General features: G+C 42.2%; 1 long non-coding RNA gene across 3 annotated transcripts in view; it reads left to right on the top strand.

Moving 5' to 3' along the window:
• Nucleotides 1-823: 823 nt before the first annotated feature.
• LOC138297320 (uncharacterized) overlaps nucleotides 824-12,901 on the top strand; it is a 37,318-nt gene continuing 25,240 nt past the window's right edge. For all 3 annotated transcript variants that reach the window (XR_011204024.1, XR_011204022.1, XR_011204023.1), the window contains exons 1-2: nucleotides 824-1,321; nucleotides 2,238-2,281. This is a non-coding gene — a long non-coding RNA (uncharacterized lncRNA). The remainder of the gene's footprint in view (nucleotides 1,322-2,237; nucleotides 2,282-12,901) is intronic.

A 12,901-nucleotide genomic window follows, 5' to 3' on the forward strand; every position in this document is an offset into this window, starting at 1 on the left:
TCTCCTACAAGCAACCTGCAAAAGAGAAAGAAGACAAGGTTAGACTGATCAGTATCTCTTGCCAGCAACAAGTAAGTGCAAAACTTTTATTACCTGAAAGAACTTTGACAACAATTTCTGGATTCGTGTATAGACAATTTGAAACAAGATACCTTCCACGAACATTGTGATTCAAACTCTTTGTTACAAGAATACTTTGCGGAACTTTGTGAAGCAAACATTTTTTTTATGGAACTTTTAAGAATCGAACCGTGGAAACCATTAACAGCAAGGCAAACAGTAAATCAAGGACTTGCACAAATTACATGCTGTATTTTGCCATAAAAGTACAGTATTTGTTTTATAAAAGATTCTGGAAATATGGGAAAAGTGAGTCTGCTATTGGCAATTTAGGCTTTAGTTATATTAAGATGAATGTTTGATATTGGTAATTCTGATAACGGTATTTGTTTAATGTTTTAGAAGCTTTAGAGTAATAGAAAGCACATCCCAGAGCAGTAACACATTCCAAACCTGGAAACTAGAGACCAGGATCCAAGAGGTACTTTTAGAAGAAAATTTCTAATAAATAAAGGGATAGTCAGGAACCCAGTTAGGAATAGGATGTACTTATCTGTTCTTTGTTTATGTTTCATTAGGCACCAGTTTCTACAGAAGTCAGAGAGGGCCGCAGATTTGTGCAGCACTTCAACAGTGGAAACGCAAGAACGCTGTTGTCTCTTTATTTTATTTTATCCACTTCCCCCTTCCCTTGAGCTTCTGTTCTTAGTGCACTGTTTTAAAAACTAGTGTGCTGGAACAAGCAGTTTCAGGGTGGGGTCGGATTGTCTTCAACCTCCATCAGAACTGAACAAGGACTCAGGTGAGCTGGGCTTTGACACTTGGTTAGCTTATGTGAACAAAACGTTATGAGGGCCTAAGCGCGAACTGCCCCAAATAGGCAAAAAAAGGTCTGGCACAGGAGGGGGAAAAGGCCTGGCAGCGAAGGGGTTAAGGACACGGCGGTGAGGATTATCCCGCCTGACATTTCGGACATGTCACCCACCCGGAACAGAATGGGCACGCTGGAGGTGGTATACATCCTTTATTAGACTGAAATGAAATCATTTTACATTGCACATAATCTAGCAGGATTGTTTTACGGGCAATTTCTATTGGTAATTTCTTGGGGGGAGAATGGGCTTATCGGTCCATTATGAATTACTGTACCTTTCTAAGCATTGCAGGTCATGGCTCCTTATCTTACTATTCTCTTTTTCCATAGGTACAGAATCTGCACCAACCTAAGAACACATTAACTTCCGGTCGCAGTGAAGACGAGGTAGGACACCGACTTGCATGGATATATATACGGACTGTCGGATAGTGTTATGATTGGACATTGGATGCCATGGCTACGTGTACCATGGGTGTTGTAGTTTTTTATGTTGCACTTTGAACTTGCTGTTAATAAAGAGTAAAGAAAGATAAGGCATAATCCTCGCCTCCGTGTCCTTAATAGAATTGAAACTTTCCTTCACGATAGCTAGGAAATTTCTCATTCGAGTACAATAGGGGCAGGGCCAGCATAGGTGCCAGTTTTTTTTTTATTGCATGTGTGACATTTTTCTAGTGTCCCATGTCAAACAGGATTACTTTAGAAGCCATCCCAGAGTCACTGGATGATCATCCAACTTCTGTAGAAGTCATTTTCATGTTATCAGACATCATCAACCTCTTGAAGTCATCAGCAAAGTTTAGAAACTTGAGCTTGATGATTCCAAGATGACTTGAAAATGAGTGGCTGATGACTTCACAATGTGTGACTATTCCTGATGACTTTAGGAGGATTTAAAAAGGAGTGACTGATGACTTCAAAAGGGGTGACTATTCCTGATGACTTCAGGAGGATCGAAGAATGAGTGTCTGATGATTTCACAAGGTGTGACTATTCCTGGTGACTCCAGAAGGATTGAAGAATGAGCATCTGATTGTTTCACAAGGTCCAATTGTTGATGATTTAAGGAGGATTTGAAAATAAACAACCAGAACTCCACATGCATAATGTAACATGATGAAATTGCTCCAGATGTTTTGAGAATGATTTGCTGATTACCCAATTAATACGCCAACTATTTTGATTTCAATTTGTTTGTCAGAAAGTTCCAACCTGCAATGTTTTTTTAAATTATTGACTGATTACTACTCAGTGACACAATTTAGTATAGGTACTAAATGAGTTTTCTTTAAATGCATAGTATCATACAGTGTGCTTCATCAGACTGTGCAAGAAAAGTCACAGGTAAATATTTTTAGAGTTTTTTTATTTTACATTATTTGTATTTATAATATTCAGTATTAATAAGTATATTGTGATAAAATGTTCAATTTTTTAAAATTTTGATTCCACTGGATTAATTGTAGGTAGGGCCAATTGAACTGGGCAGAAATGGAGTATGAAAGAATTGGGTAGTATTGTCAGAACCGTGCAGCTGGGAAAACAATTTATGAATTCAAAGAATGCAAATTATACAGCACGTTCTGTGAAATTGTGAAATTTAGCTACATGACATTTTAAAACGGGGTTACAGACTCGAGAAACGTGAAACATTACATGCTTTTATTTTTTACCTATGCAAAGTGCAATACTGCAAAGTTAAAAAAAATGGCAGAAATCTGTCACAATGAGTTTTCCGAATTTGTGAGTGAAGGGTGAATCTTCACATGCCTCTACTTTCAAAACATAGCGGTATGGATACAAAGTGTATCATAGTGCTTTAAATAATTATACACCTACTTGCCCATCAGTTACCATGCACTTTACAAATCAACAGTAAGACCGATTGACTTTACCCCTTCTTGTAATTAATACTGCATTTTCTATCTCGCACATGAAAATAGTCTGTCTAAATCATGTTTATGTCCATGTATATACAGGTGTGTGCGAAATTTGTGTATTTTTCCCACTAATTAACAAAAATGACTGCAAAACTGCACAAAATAGTGTTTATGACGTGAAATGCAAATCTACCATTTTGCATTATGTTGTAGGGTGAAATGTGTCAATTCTTGGTGCAAGAACGCATAGACACAAATGCCCTATGAACAACAGATGCTCATGTTCTGTTATTCCCATGTGTTTGCAGTAAAACTTTACCACAAATTGCATGTTCAATGCTACATAATTTCGTGTAGCATGTGTAATGCAACTTTCCCAAAGTTATGTGAATTATGTCAACGTAATTTTAACTTTGCCCAGGCCTAGTATATATATGTGGTGTTTGTATAGCAACAACCTGGCCAAAAAGATGAAAGGCAAAAATACAGTCAAAATATTGTATTGGAAAGAAAGCTGGCTTCTGGCAGTAAAAGTGGACTGTTATTGTCATGATGAAGTATTCTTTAAAGAAGTGAGTCTTCAACTCTCTCCTTAATTGAAGCATGGTTGGAGTCACTCTGTTGGCTCTAGGGATTTCATTCTCGATACTGGGTGGATAAATGTAGAGTGCCTGCAGCATTTTATTTATACCACTTCTTGTCTAGTCTCATGGTGTCTTGACCGCAGGTGTGCAGAGAATCATTGGAGGTGGTGAGCATGTCGACCAGATAGGGGATGATTGCTTTGTAGCTGAATCAGCTGATTTTGAAAATGGGACATACTGGCAGGGGGCACTGATGGAGTTCTGTCAGGGAAGGAGGTGATATGATCATATTTTTTGGGGCCTAGATGAGGCATGCTGAGGCATACAGGATGCTTGGCAGGAGAGGGGGTCTATTGGGGACAGTGTAACGTCTTGAAGGCTGTTGAGTAGGGCTTTACAACCATTTGGATGTGAGAGTACAAGGCCTGGGAAGTCAGTTCCTCAAAAGAATGGTTTCACTTTCTTCAGTACAGAGAGATGGTATTCAACTATCTTGTTTTTCTTAAGTATGAGTTCCTTCAGGGTGAGGACGGGGCCAGAGTGAATTAGAATGACTTGGCATGGGTGAATGGTAGGGTTCAAATATGTCCATGTTTAAGTCATTGTGTCAGGTTTGCACTACTTGTTGCTTGTTGTTTTTGATAAACAGTGGGAATTCTGTCTTGGTAGGGTTGAGCTTCAGGTGCTTGTTGAACATCCACAACTGGATGAGATGACGGCAATGTTTGAGGTTGTGTATTGTTTTTAGGACCTAGATGTATAATGTTATTACTAATAAATAGAGATACAAGTACCATCATCATCACCATCATCAGCTTTATTCGGTCAATTGACCATGAAAGCAGCAAAATACAATAGGTGATCATATTTAAATACAAACATCAATAAACTAATATAAAACATTTCATACATTAAATAAAATCAAATTTACACATAAAAGTCTTGTCTTGTTTGGTTGTGTGGATCCTTGTTTTTTTAAAAGACAGCGACAAATATGCCATGCTGCCACTAAAAACTTGCTTACTGCGAGTATTGTGACCTTTTAGAACCCTTATAGCTGAAAAGCAATTTTTTAATCCCATGGCCCTACAGATTTTGTGGATCCATTTTGACCGAGGGATTGAGTATGCTGGGCAAAAGAACATGAAGTGTTCAATAGTTTCTGAGGTACCACCACAAACGGGACATATATCGGGAAGAGTGGTCTGCCCCCAGCTGAGGGTAAATGACATCAGAGGTAGAGATCCAAACCGAAATCTTGCATATAAGCTTTTGCCCTGCAAATCTGGTATAATATCCAAATAAAGTTTAAACTGTGGGAACCATTTAAAATCGATAAAAGAATTAATTAAACGACCATGCGATTTGCAGATTACATAGTTGTCCCTGACATAAGACCAATAAATTGACTTGAAATTTTTTTATGACGTCTCTCTAGGTTGTGGGGATTTTCCCAGTAATCACCCAGACCCAACAAACGAAACCAGTGAGATACATGTCGGATCCAAGGGAGTGTGTTGGCATTTTGACATTTTAGTAGATCGAGTAATGAGACCTTGTATATATCTAATTCAGGAGTGGTCCATATCTTGACCCAATATAAAAGAGGTCTTAAAATGACTAGGTCGCAACTCGACTTAAACCCAAGTCAAGAAATAATGGGGACAAGGGTGTGCTGCGAGGACATGCAATCAAGACCCATGCGAAATTATTTTCACCCACTGATATCTTGTTGCAATTAGAAAATCCCCATACTTCTGCCCCATACAGAGCTGCTCCTTGCGCCTTGGCTGTATACATTTTAATTGCTGGGGATACAACTTTTGTAAAGGAGCTTTGATAAAAATGCAATATGGATGAAGCTCTATGTTGTAACAACCCTGCACTCTTCGTGATCTGATCTTCCCATGATAATTTACTAGTTAGCCTAACACCCAGATAATCTATGGAGCTGACTTTCTTCAAGGGGACTCCGTCTATGTTGATGGTACATTTTTTGCTAGAACCTTTACAAAGCACCATCAATTTAGTTTTATTGATGTTAACCTCCAACCCATGTTCTCTACAGAATAAATTAAATCTGTCAACAAGGGTTTGCAACCCCATTGGTGTCTTTGAAATGAGGAGTAAGTCATCTGCAAAAAGGAGAATGGGAATTTTTTGTGCATTCAAGGAAGGGGCATTATTCTGACAAGTAGTCACAGCCTTCACCACCTCATTAATAAATAGGGTAAATAGTAAGGGGGCTAGCACGCAACCGGCGAACTCCCCTTCTAGTTGGAATCTTTTCAGTCAGCTCGCCTTGATTGCCCCACCTCACTTGCGCATAGGTGTTTTCGTGTAATCGTTTTAACAGAAGTAGTATGTCCCCTGGAACTCCCAGTCTGCCCAGCACTTCCCACAGCTTAGCTCTTGGGACCAGGTCAAAGGCAGATCGCAGATCTATAAATACAACATATGGGCGCTGCTTGGCAATAATTACATATTTCCAATACAAAATAGCCAACATGAAGACCTGGTCTACCGTGCTGGTTTTCGCACGGAATCCTGCCTGAAGCGAAGAGAGAATTTGATGATCCTCAACCCAGCTAGTTAGCTTCTGTAAAATTTGTTTAGCAAAGATCTTTTGTAAGTTATCTATAAGGCTAATTGGCCTGTAGTTGGCTGGAAGATTAGCATTGCCTTTTTTGTAAATTGGTATAATTTCGGCCCCCTTCCATGTGTCTGGGATTTGTCTCCCTGCAGCAATGCTGTTCGAAATAGCATTGATATACCAGGACCAAATAATTGGTTCAGATCTATAAAGATCTCCAGGGAGCTTATCGGCCCGGGTAATTTGCCAGGTTTTAAACTATTTATGGCCTCAAGAGTTTCTTCTATGGAAAAAATAGTACAACCCTTGAAGGCACAATGATCCCCCTCCAGAGGGGGCAAACTAGGGCTCAAATCCGGTGAGGGAGGATAGGCTGCATTGGTGTCCGTTAGACCCACTGGTAAGGAATAAAAACTGGAGAAATGCTCTACCCAACGTTCGGGTTGTATGTGATTACTAGGGCAATTCCTGCCTCCATTTTCTCTTTTGGTCAAAATACAGATAGGGGATGATTGCCCTATTCCTAACTCTTTTAAAGTTATTATATTAACAGTAAAATCTATTTTCAGGGCCACTGGAATTATACGTTTTTGTGCAGGAGCATTTTCTACATTATTATAGACTTGCTGCAATTCCCACTTTATGCTTCATCTGCTGCATAAGCTGCAGATTTTAAGCAGAAAAAATGTTTCTAAGTTAAACAGATCAAACGTTACTAAAAATGCGACAACACATGTAGCTGCGCAGTGGAAGGGCCTTCACAAAGGTTGACTGCTTATGTTTCTGTTGCTTGTTGCTGTATTTAAGTGTCAGACTAGTAGTAATGAGGTGAAACCTTTCCCCTGCCGTTTTCTTTTTGGAAGCAGGGTCCGACTGCTGTATAATTACTCTTTGTACTGTATATCTCTTCTGCAGGGAACTTTTTTAATGTTTTGCCTGCTCCTCTGACACTGCGGGTGGGTGTCCCAGAGCAGCCACGCTTCCCCTGGCAAGTCCTCCAGCAGGTTTATCCTGCCCACTCCCTCTACAAACATAAAACTGACAGCGGGGGGGGTGTTTCCAGGTCCAGCTAGCCCTCTTTGACCTCCCCACTCTGTCCCCATGCTTTGGAAAAGCAAAACTCGGTGTGAGCTTGTTGAGCTCCCCCCCCCCCCCCATGGCTGCTTTGAAATAAACATGGCTGTAATGACGTCTGAAGCAGCACAGGAGAAAGCATAGCCACCTGCTTCTCTTCCCGAATAAAACTAACTGGTGAGTTCAGAACTTCTCCAGTTCTGACAAGAATGCTTTCCCAGCACTACACAACATAACTCAGCACAACACAGCATAGCACAGCACAGAACTAAACAACTCAGCACAGCACAACATAACTCAGCACGGCACAACACTGTACAACATAACTCAGCACAATGCAGCAAACCTCAGCACAACACAGCATACCTCAGCATAACATAGCACAACTCAGCACAACATAGCACAGCACAATACAGCACAACATAACTCTGCACAGCACAACAAACCTTAGGCCAGCAAAACATAACTCAGCACAACATAGCACAGCACAACTCAGCACACCACAACACAACATGGCACAGCATAACTCAGCACAGCACAACATAACTCAGCACAGCATTGCACAACTCAGAACAGCATAGCACAACTCAGCACACCACAACATAATTCAGCACAACATAGCACAACTCAGCACAACACAATATAACTCAGCACAACACTTCATAACATAACTCAGAACCACATACCACAACATAGCACAGCACAATACAGCACAACATAACTCAGCACAACATAGCACAGCACATCACTGCACAACATAACTCAGCTCAACATAGCATAGCATAGCATAACATAACCATATAATTCCATGCCACACCACATATATCCATTCCATTCCAAACCAAAACACACGAGTGGAAAAACATTGTCATTTACAACGGTAATACAACTAACTGGTGAGTTCAGAACTTTTCCAGTTCTGACAAGGATGCTTTCCCAGCACTGCACAACATAACTCAGCACAATACGGAAGAACATTCAGCACAACACAACATAACTCAGCACAGTACAACATACCTCAGCACAACACAACATAACGTAGCACAGTGCAGCACACCTCAGCACAACATAACACAGCACAACATAGCTCAGCACAACACAGCACAACACAAAATAACTCATCACACCACAACATAACTCAGCACAACACAGCACATCATAACTCAGCACAGAACAACATAGCACAGCACAACTACATAACTCAGCACAATAAAGCACAACATAATTCAGCACAGCACAGCACCAACACTTCACAACAAAACTCAGCACAAACATGACTCAGCACAAAATAGCACAACAAAGCACAGCATAGTACAGCACAACATAGCACAGCACACCACTGCATAACATAACTCAGAACAGCATAACATAGCATAATACAACATAACCACATAATTCCATTCCACACACACATGAATCCACTCCTTTCCAAACCAAAACACATGAGTAAAAAAACATTTAAACATTGTCATTTACAACGGTTCGAGTGATACTTTTTCTCTAACATAACCAAGAAATGAGTCTCAAGGAGACAGAAATATCAGAAATTATACCCGTTTGAGCAACGGGAAGATCTAAAAAGATCTTAAACTACTGTAAAGCACTTTAAATGAAAGGCCACCTATGTACCCCTTTCACAAGATTTGAGATCTAAACTGATCGTTATACAGTTTAGTACACATTACATCTCTCCACGTCAGTGCTCACTACTGGTCACACAGTGTTGCTGAAGTCAGGCCCCCTCCTGGGTGCTGCTGAGGTGGTGGGCAGGTGGGGCAGCAGGACTTTTATAACATCCTGCTGACAGCCTAGTACCAGGAGCGCACCAGAGAGAACAGCTTACTGAGGGGTTGTGCGTGGGCCAATGACAGGACTGTTCCGGAGATGGGTGCAGCAAGGAAAAACAAAGTATTCTTTGAAGAGCTCATACTTGAGACATGCTAAAACACAGAGCGAAATTAAATATTTCTTGGCTGCCCTGTATAAAAGAGTCACAAGTTTCTGGCAGTGATGGAGGACCAAGGTGGTTCAAAAGACCTGCATACAAGCCAACATTTAGTAGAGCAAAGTGGGAGATTGTTGGAAATGGCCCTTTCTGCAGGGTCACCCAAACTTTTTGCATTTCTCCTCCTCTTTTTCTGACCTTGTTTTGGTTGGGTTTATGACGCTGCACACGTTACCACTGCGACCGGTGCTGAAGTGCATGTGCTCTCTCCCCTAAAACATGCATGGTAATATTGATATGTACACAATTGTCATAATTAATTTACCTGTAAGTCCCTTGTAAAGTGGTATACCATATACCCAGGGCCTGGAAATGAAATACTACTAGTTGGCCTGCAGCACTGATTGTGCCACCCACTTAAATAGCTCTGGAAACATGTCTTACGCCTGCCACTGCAGAGCCTGTGTGCAGTTTCACTGCCACTTCGAATTGGCATTTAAAGCATCTTGCCAAACCTCAAACTCCCCTTTTATTTAATAGAAGCGACCCCTAATGTGGGCCCTAGGTAGCCCACTGGGCAGGGTGCTATGTAAGTAAAAGGCGGGACATGTACTTTTAAGTTTTACATGTCCTGGTAACGAAAAACTCCCAAAGTCGTTTTTCATTACTGTGGGGCCTACTCCTCTCATAGACTAGCATTGGAAATTCTATAATATGTTTTAAAGTTGTAATTCCTGATCATAAATGAGTAGCTGCATCATGTTTCATATCATTGGAAAGGTAATGATACATCCTTTTAAATCCAAGTCGGATTTAATAATACTATTTTAGAAATGCCACTTTTAGGATGTGGGCATTTCTCTGCTCTCACTGCTTTGTATGCCTGACAGCTTGTCACCAGTACAGGTCTAGACTAGGCTGGGTGACAGCTGCATTTGTGCAGTCCCTCCAGACGGCCACAACACAGGACACTCAACTACATCTGCCTTCATCTGCATACTGGTGGGTCTTCCTGGGTAGGAAGTATGGGAGGAGCTCACACACTTCTAAGGATAGTGGCCTGACCTCACACAAAGGGTGGATAATCCCCAACTCAGTGCTTAATTTGGGCTTGTTGTTTCCGGTGCTGAGCACCGGCACTTATTTTTGAGGGCCGGGGCTCATTCTTCTGCGTCAAGCATTTGCTGCAAGCAAGAGACACATTTGGGACAGACGGAGGAAGAGAAAAAGGAAAAAGCGTCACAAAATGAGAAAGCAAAAAGCTGCTAGAGTCAGCTGAAGGGGCAGAAGGTGGCTTTAAATGGATTGACGAGGCCCGAGATGGCTTCAGGATTACGCTGCCCCAGTATTTTGTGCTCGCACATTTAAATGCAGCAGCCGCGTGTTCAAGAGGAGGCCCTTGGGCACCGACATGTTTTTATTTACAAATTAAGCACTGCCCCAGCTGATAGCCTGGAGCCAGAGCCTGGACAAAAGGGGGGCCTGTGCACTTCAAGGAGCTGCTTTGAAGTCACCTCACCCCTTCAAAGGCACTTTTGTGTATAAGTACTGGAGCTCTGGCCCTACCAAATCAGTACACTCCTGGACCTGGGAAGAACTCTGCAGGAGTAAAGACTGCTGTGCTGTAAGGACGACCATTCTTCCTGGACTGACTGTCCTGAGGAATTGCTTCTCTGCTTGCTGAGGTGCCCTGCTGCCTGCTGATCTCTGCCCTGCTGAGGACAAGAACTGGATTCATCTCACTTGAACCCAGAGTGACTCCAAGGGCTTGGCCCTGTTCATCTGCAGTCTCAGGGACATCACAGACTGCTTCCAACTCACCTGCTTCACACCACCTGGACTCTGCCATCTGTGACTCTACCCTGCTAAATGATGCCACCTCAGTCCTGTACTGTTGAAAGCGGGCTTAAGGTGCTCTGCCTTCTGTTGTTTTTATCAGAAGCGCTGCAAAGCAACTCAAAGCCCTGCAAAGCCTTGCTGCGCAGCTGCCAGCTTCACCAGAATCGACGCCAGGCAACGCAAATCCCCACAGAGCTTCTCCACAGAGCTGCCAGCCCATCTGAACCAACGCACAGCAACGTCAGGCCCTGCAAAGCCTCACCACACAGCTCCCTGGGATCGACACAAAGTGACCCCAAGCCCTGCAAAGCTTCACAGCACAGCTCCCGGGATCATCGCAAAGCGATTCCAAATCCTGTAAAGCCTTGCTTCACAGCTTCTCAGGACAGACGCTGGATGACCCAAAGCAACTCCACACAGTCTGCGCACCAGAATTTAAGGTACTGTGTTCAGCAGATACAAATGGGTCCCTAAAGCCAGCCCACATTCCATCGCGGTTGGCCTTAACTTGCGACTTTGTCCCTGTCTGACGTGACCAGATGACCACAGTTGGCGCTTTGCGCTTCTATGCACTGTTTTCACCGAAATCTTTAAAATTGTTTATCTCAGGATCTACTTATTGTATTTTTGTCATTTTGGTCTTATTTTATTTATAAAATCACAATCTGTTTTTCTGAAACTGTGTGGAGTCTTTTGTGGTGAGTTTATTGTGTTACTGTGTGTTGCACAAATACTTTACACATTGCCTCTTAAGTTAAACCTGCCTGTTAACTGACAAACTACCAGAGGATGAGCACAGGTTAATGTAAGTGTATCTGAGTTACCCTGACTAGGATTGTGGTCCCTACTTGGAGAGGGTACATAGCTCCGCCAACAAGAGACCCAGTTTCTAACAGAGAATGAAAAAACTAATCGGGAGAAAGTGTTTCTCCAGTTATCTCCCAATGAGGCCTGAATCCGGTCTATTGTCATGTATGGAAATGTATGTTTTTTGTCTTTACTTGCCAGGAGCATTTAAATTTAAAAAGCACTCTGGCAGACAGAGAGAGCATGACAAAAATATTATGCACTGGCTTGCAGGACCAGGTTACTGGCAGTACATACTCCATGACACTCAAGACTAGTCTCTTTCGGCTGAAGCCCACAGAGGAGTCAGGTTTTTACATGCAGGAATCGAGAAGCAGGAGACTAGCCTTGAAATCAGTAGTCTTCTTTCTGAATCAGGAGGGTTGGCATGTATGGACCTGCCGTGTCTGGCTCTGCTGGACAACACTGACATTTCAAGAGAAATGCATTGCTCATCCATGCTGGATAACACAGAGGGCATTAACTGGGTGTGGATTGTACACAAAAGGACCTGAAGAATTTCTCTGCTGTACTGGAGAACACTGAAGGCTCAGACGACTCGCATTCCTTGGTGGCAACCTTTGTCAATGAAAGAGCACAAAGGGCATATTTTGTCTAGTAAAGTCCTCCTTTTTTCCCCAGATCATTAGTATAAAACCACATTGCCCATTTACAGTACATCCTACGAAATCTACCCATGCACTGCACGATACACATGGCATGGTTAAAAAATGCGTAAGGCCTCTAATATCCCCCTCTGTTTAGCAGTGAAGTCTCAGTGTTTCAAAGGCCAGTTACAACGCACAGCTGGATGATCATCCTACTCGTATAGGACCAGTGTTTGTCTATTGTGATGACGTGGTGTGACAGCCTAGGCCACGTAGGCAGTGGCGGTGCTGATATATTTAGTAGTAAGTTATGAATTATATTGTCCAATGGATGTTGTGAATAAACTGAGGCCACTAGTATGTAGAAAGCAGGCTCAAATATCACAAATAGCACTCTGCCAGCAAATTCCCAGCTTTGCAGCTCCTCTGTCACCGTGCCTCATGCAGGGTCAGGGCGGTGCCCTATGTTTGTGTAATTATTGCATTTTAGTACAGTGCTGCAACACCACACTAAAAGGCGGTAGTCTAACTGCTGATGCGTGGCACTTGGCAGAGCTGGGCCACACACGTAGCTAAAAGATTTTTTTTACCCAGA

The sequence above is a fragment of the Pleurodeles waltl genome, chromosome 5, assembly GCF_031143425.1.
Source record: "Pleurodeles waltl isolate 20211129_DDA chromosome 5, aPleWal1.hap1.20221129, whole genome shotgun sequence".
Taxonomy (NCBI): domain Eukaryota; kingdom Metazoa; phylum Chordata; class Amphibia; order Caudata; family Salamandridae; genus Pleurodeles; species Pleurodeles waltl.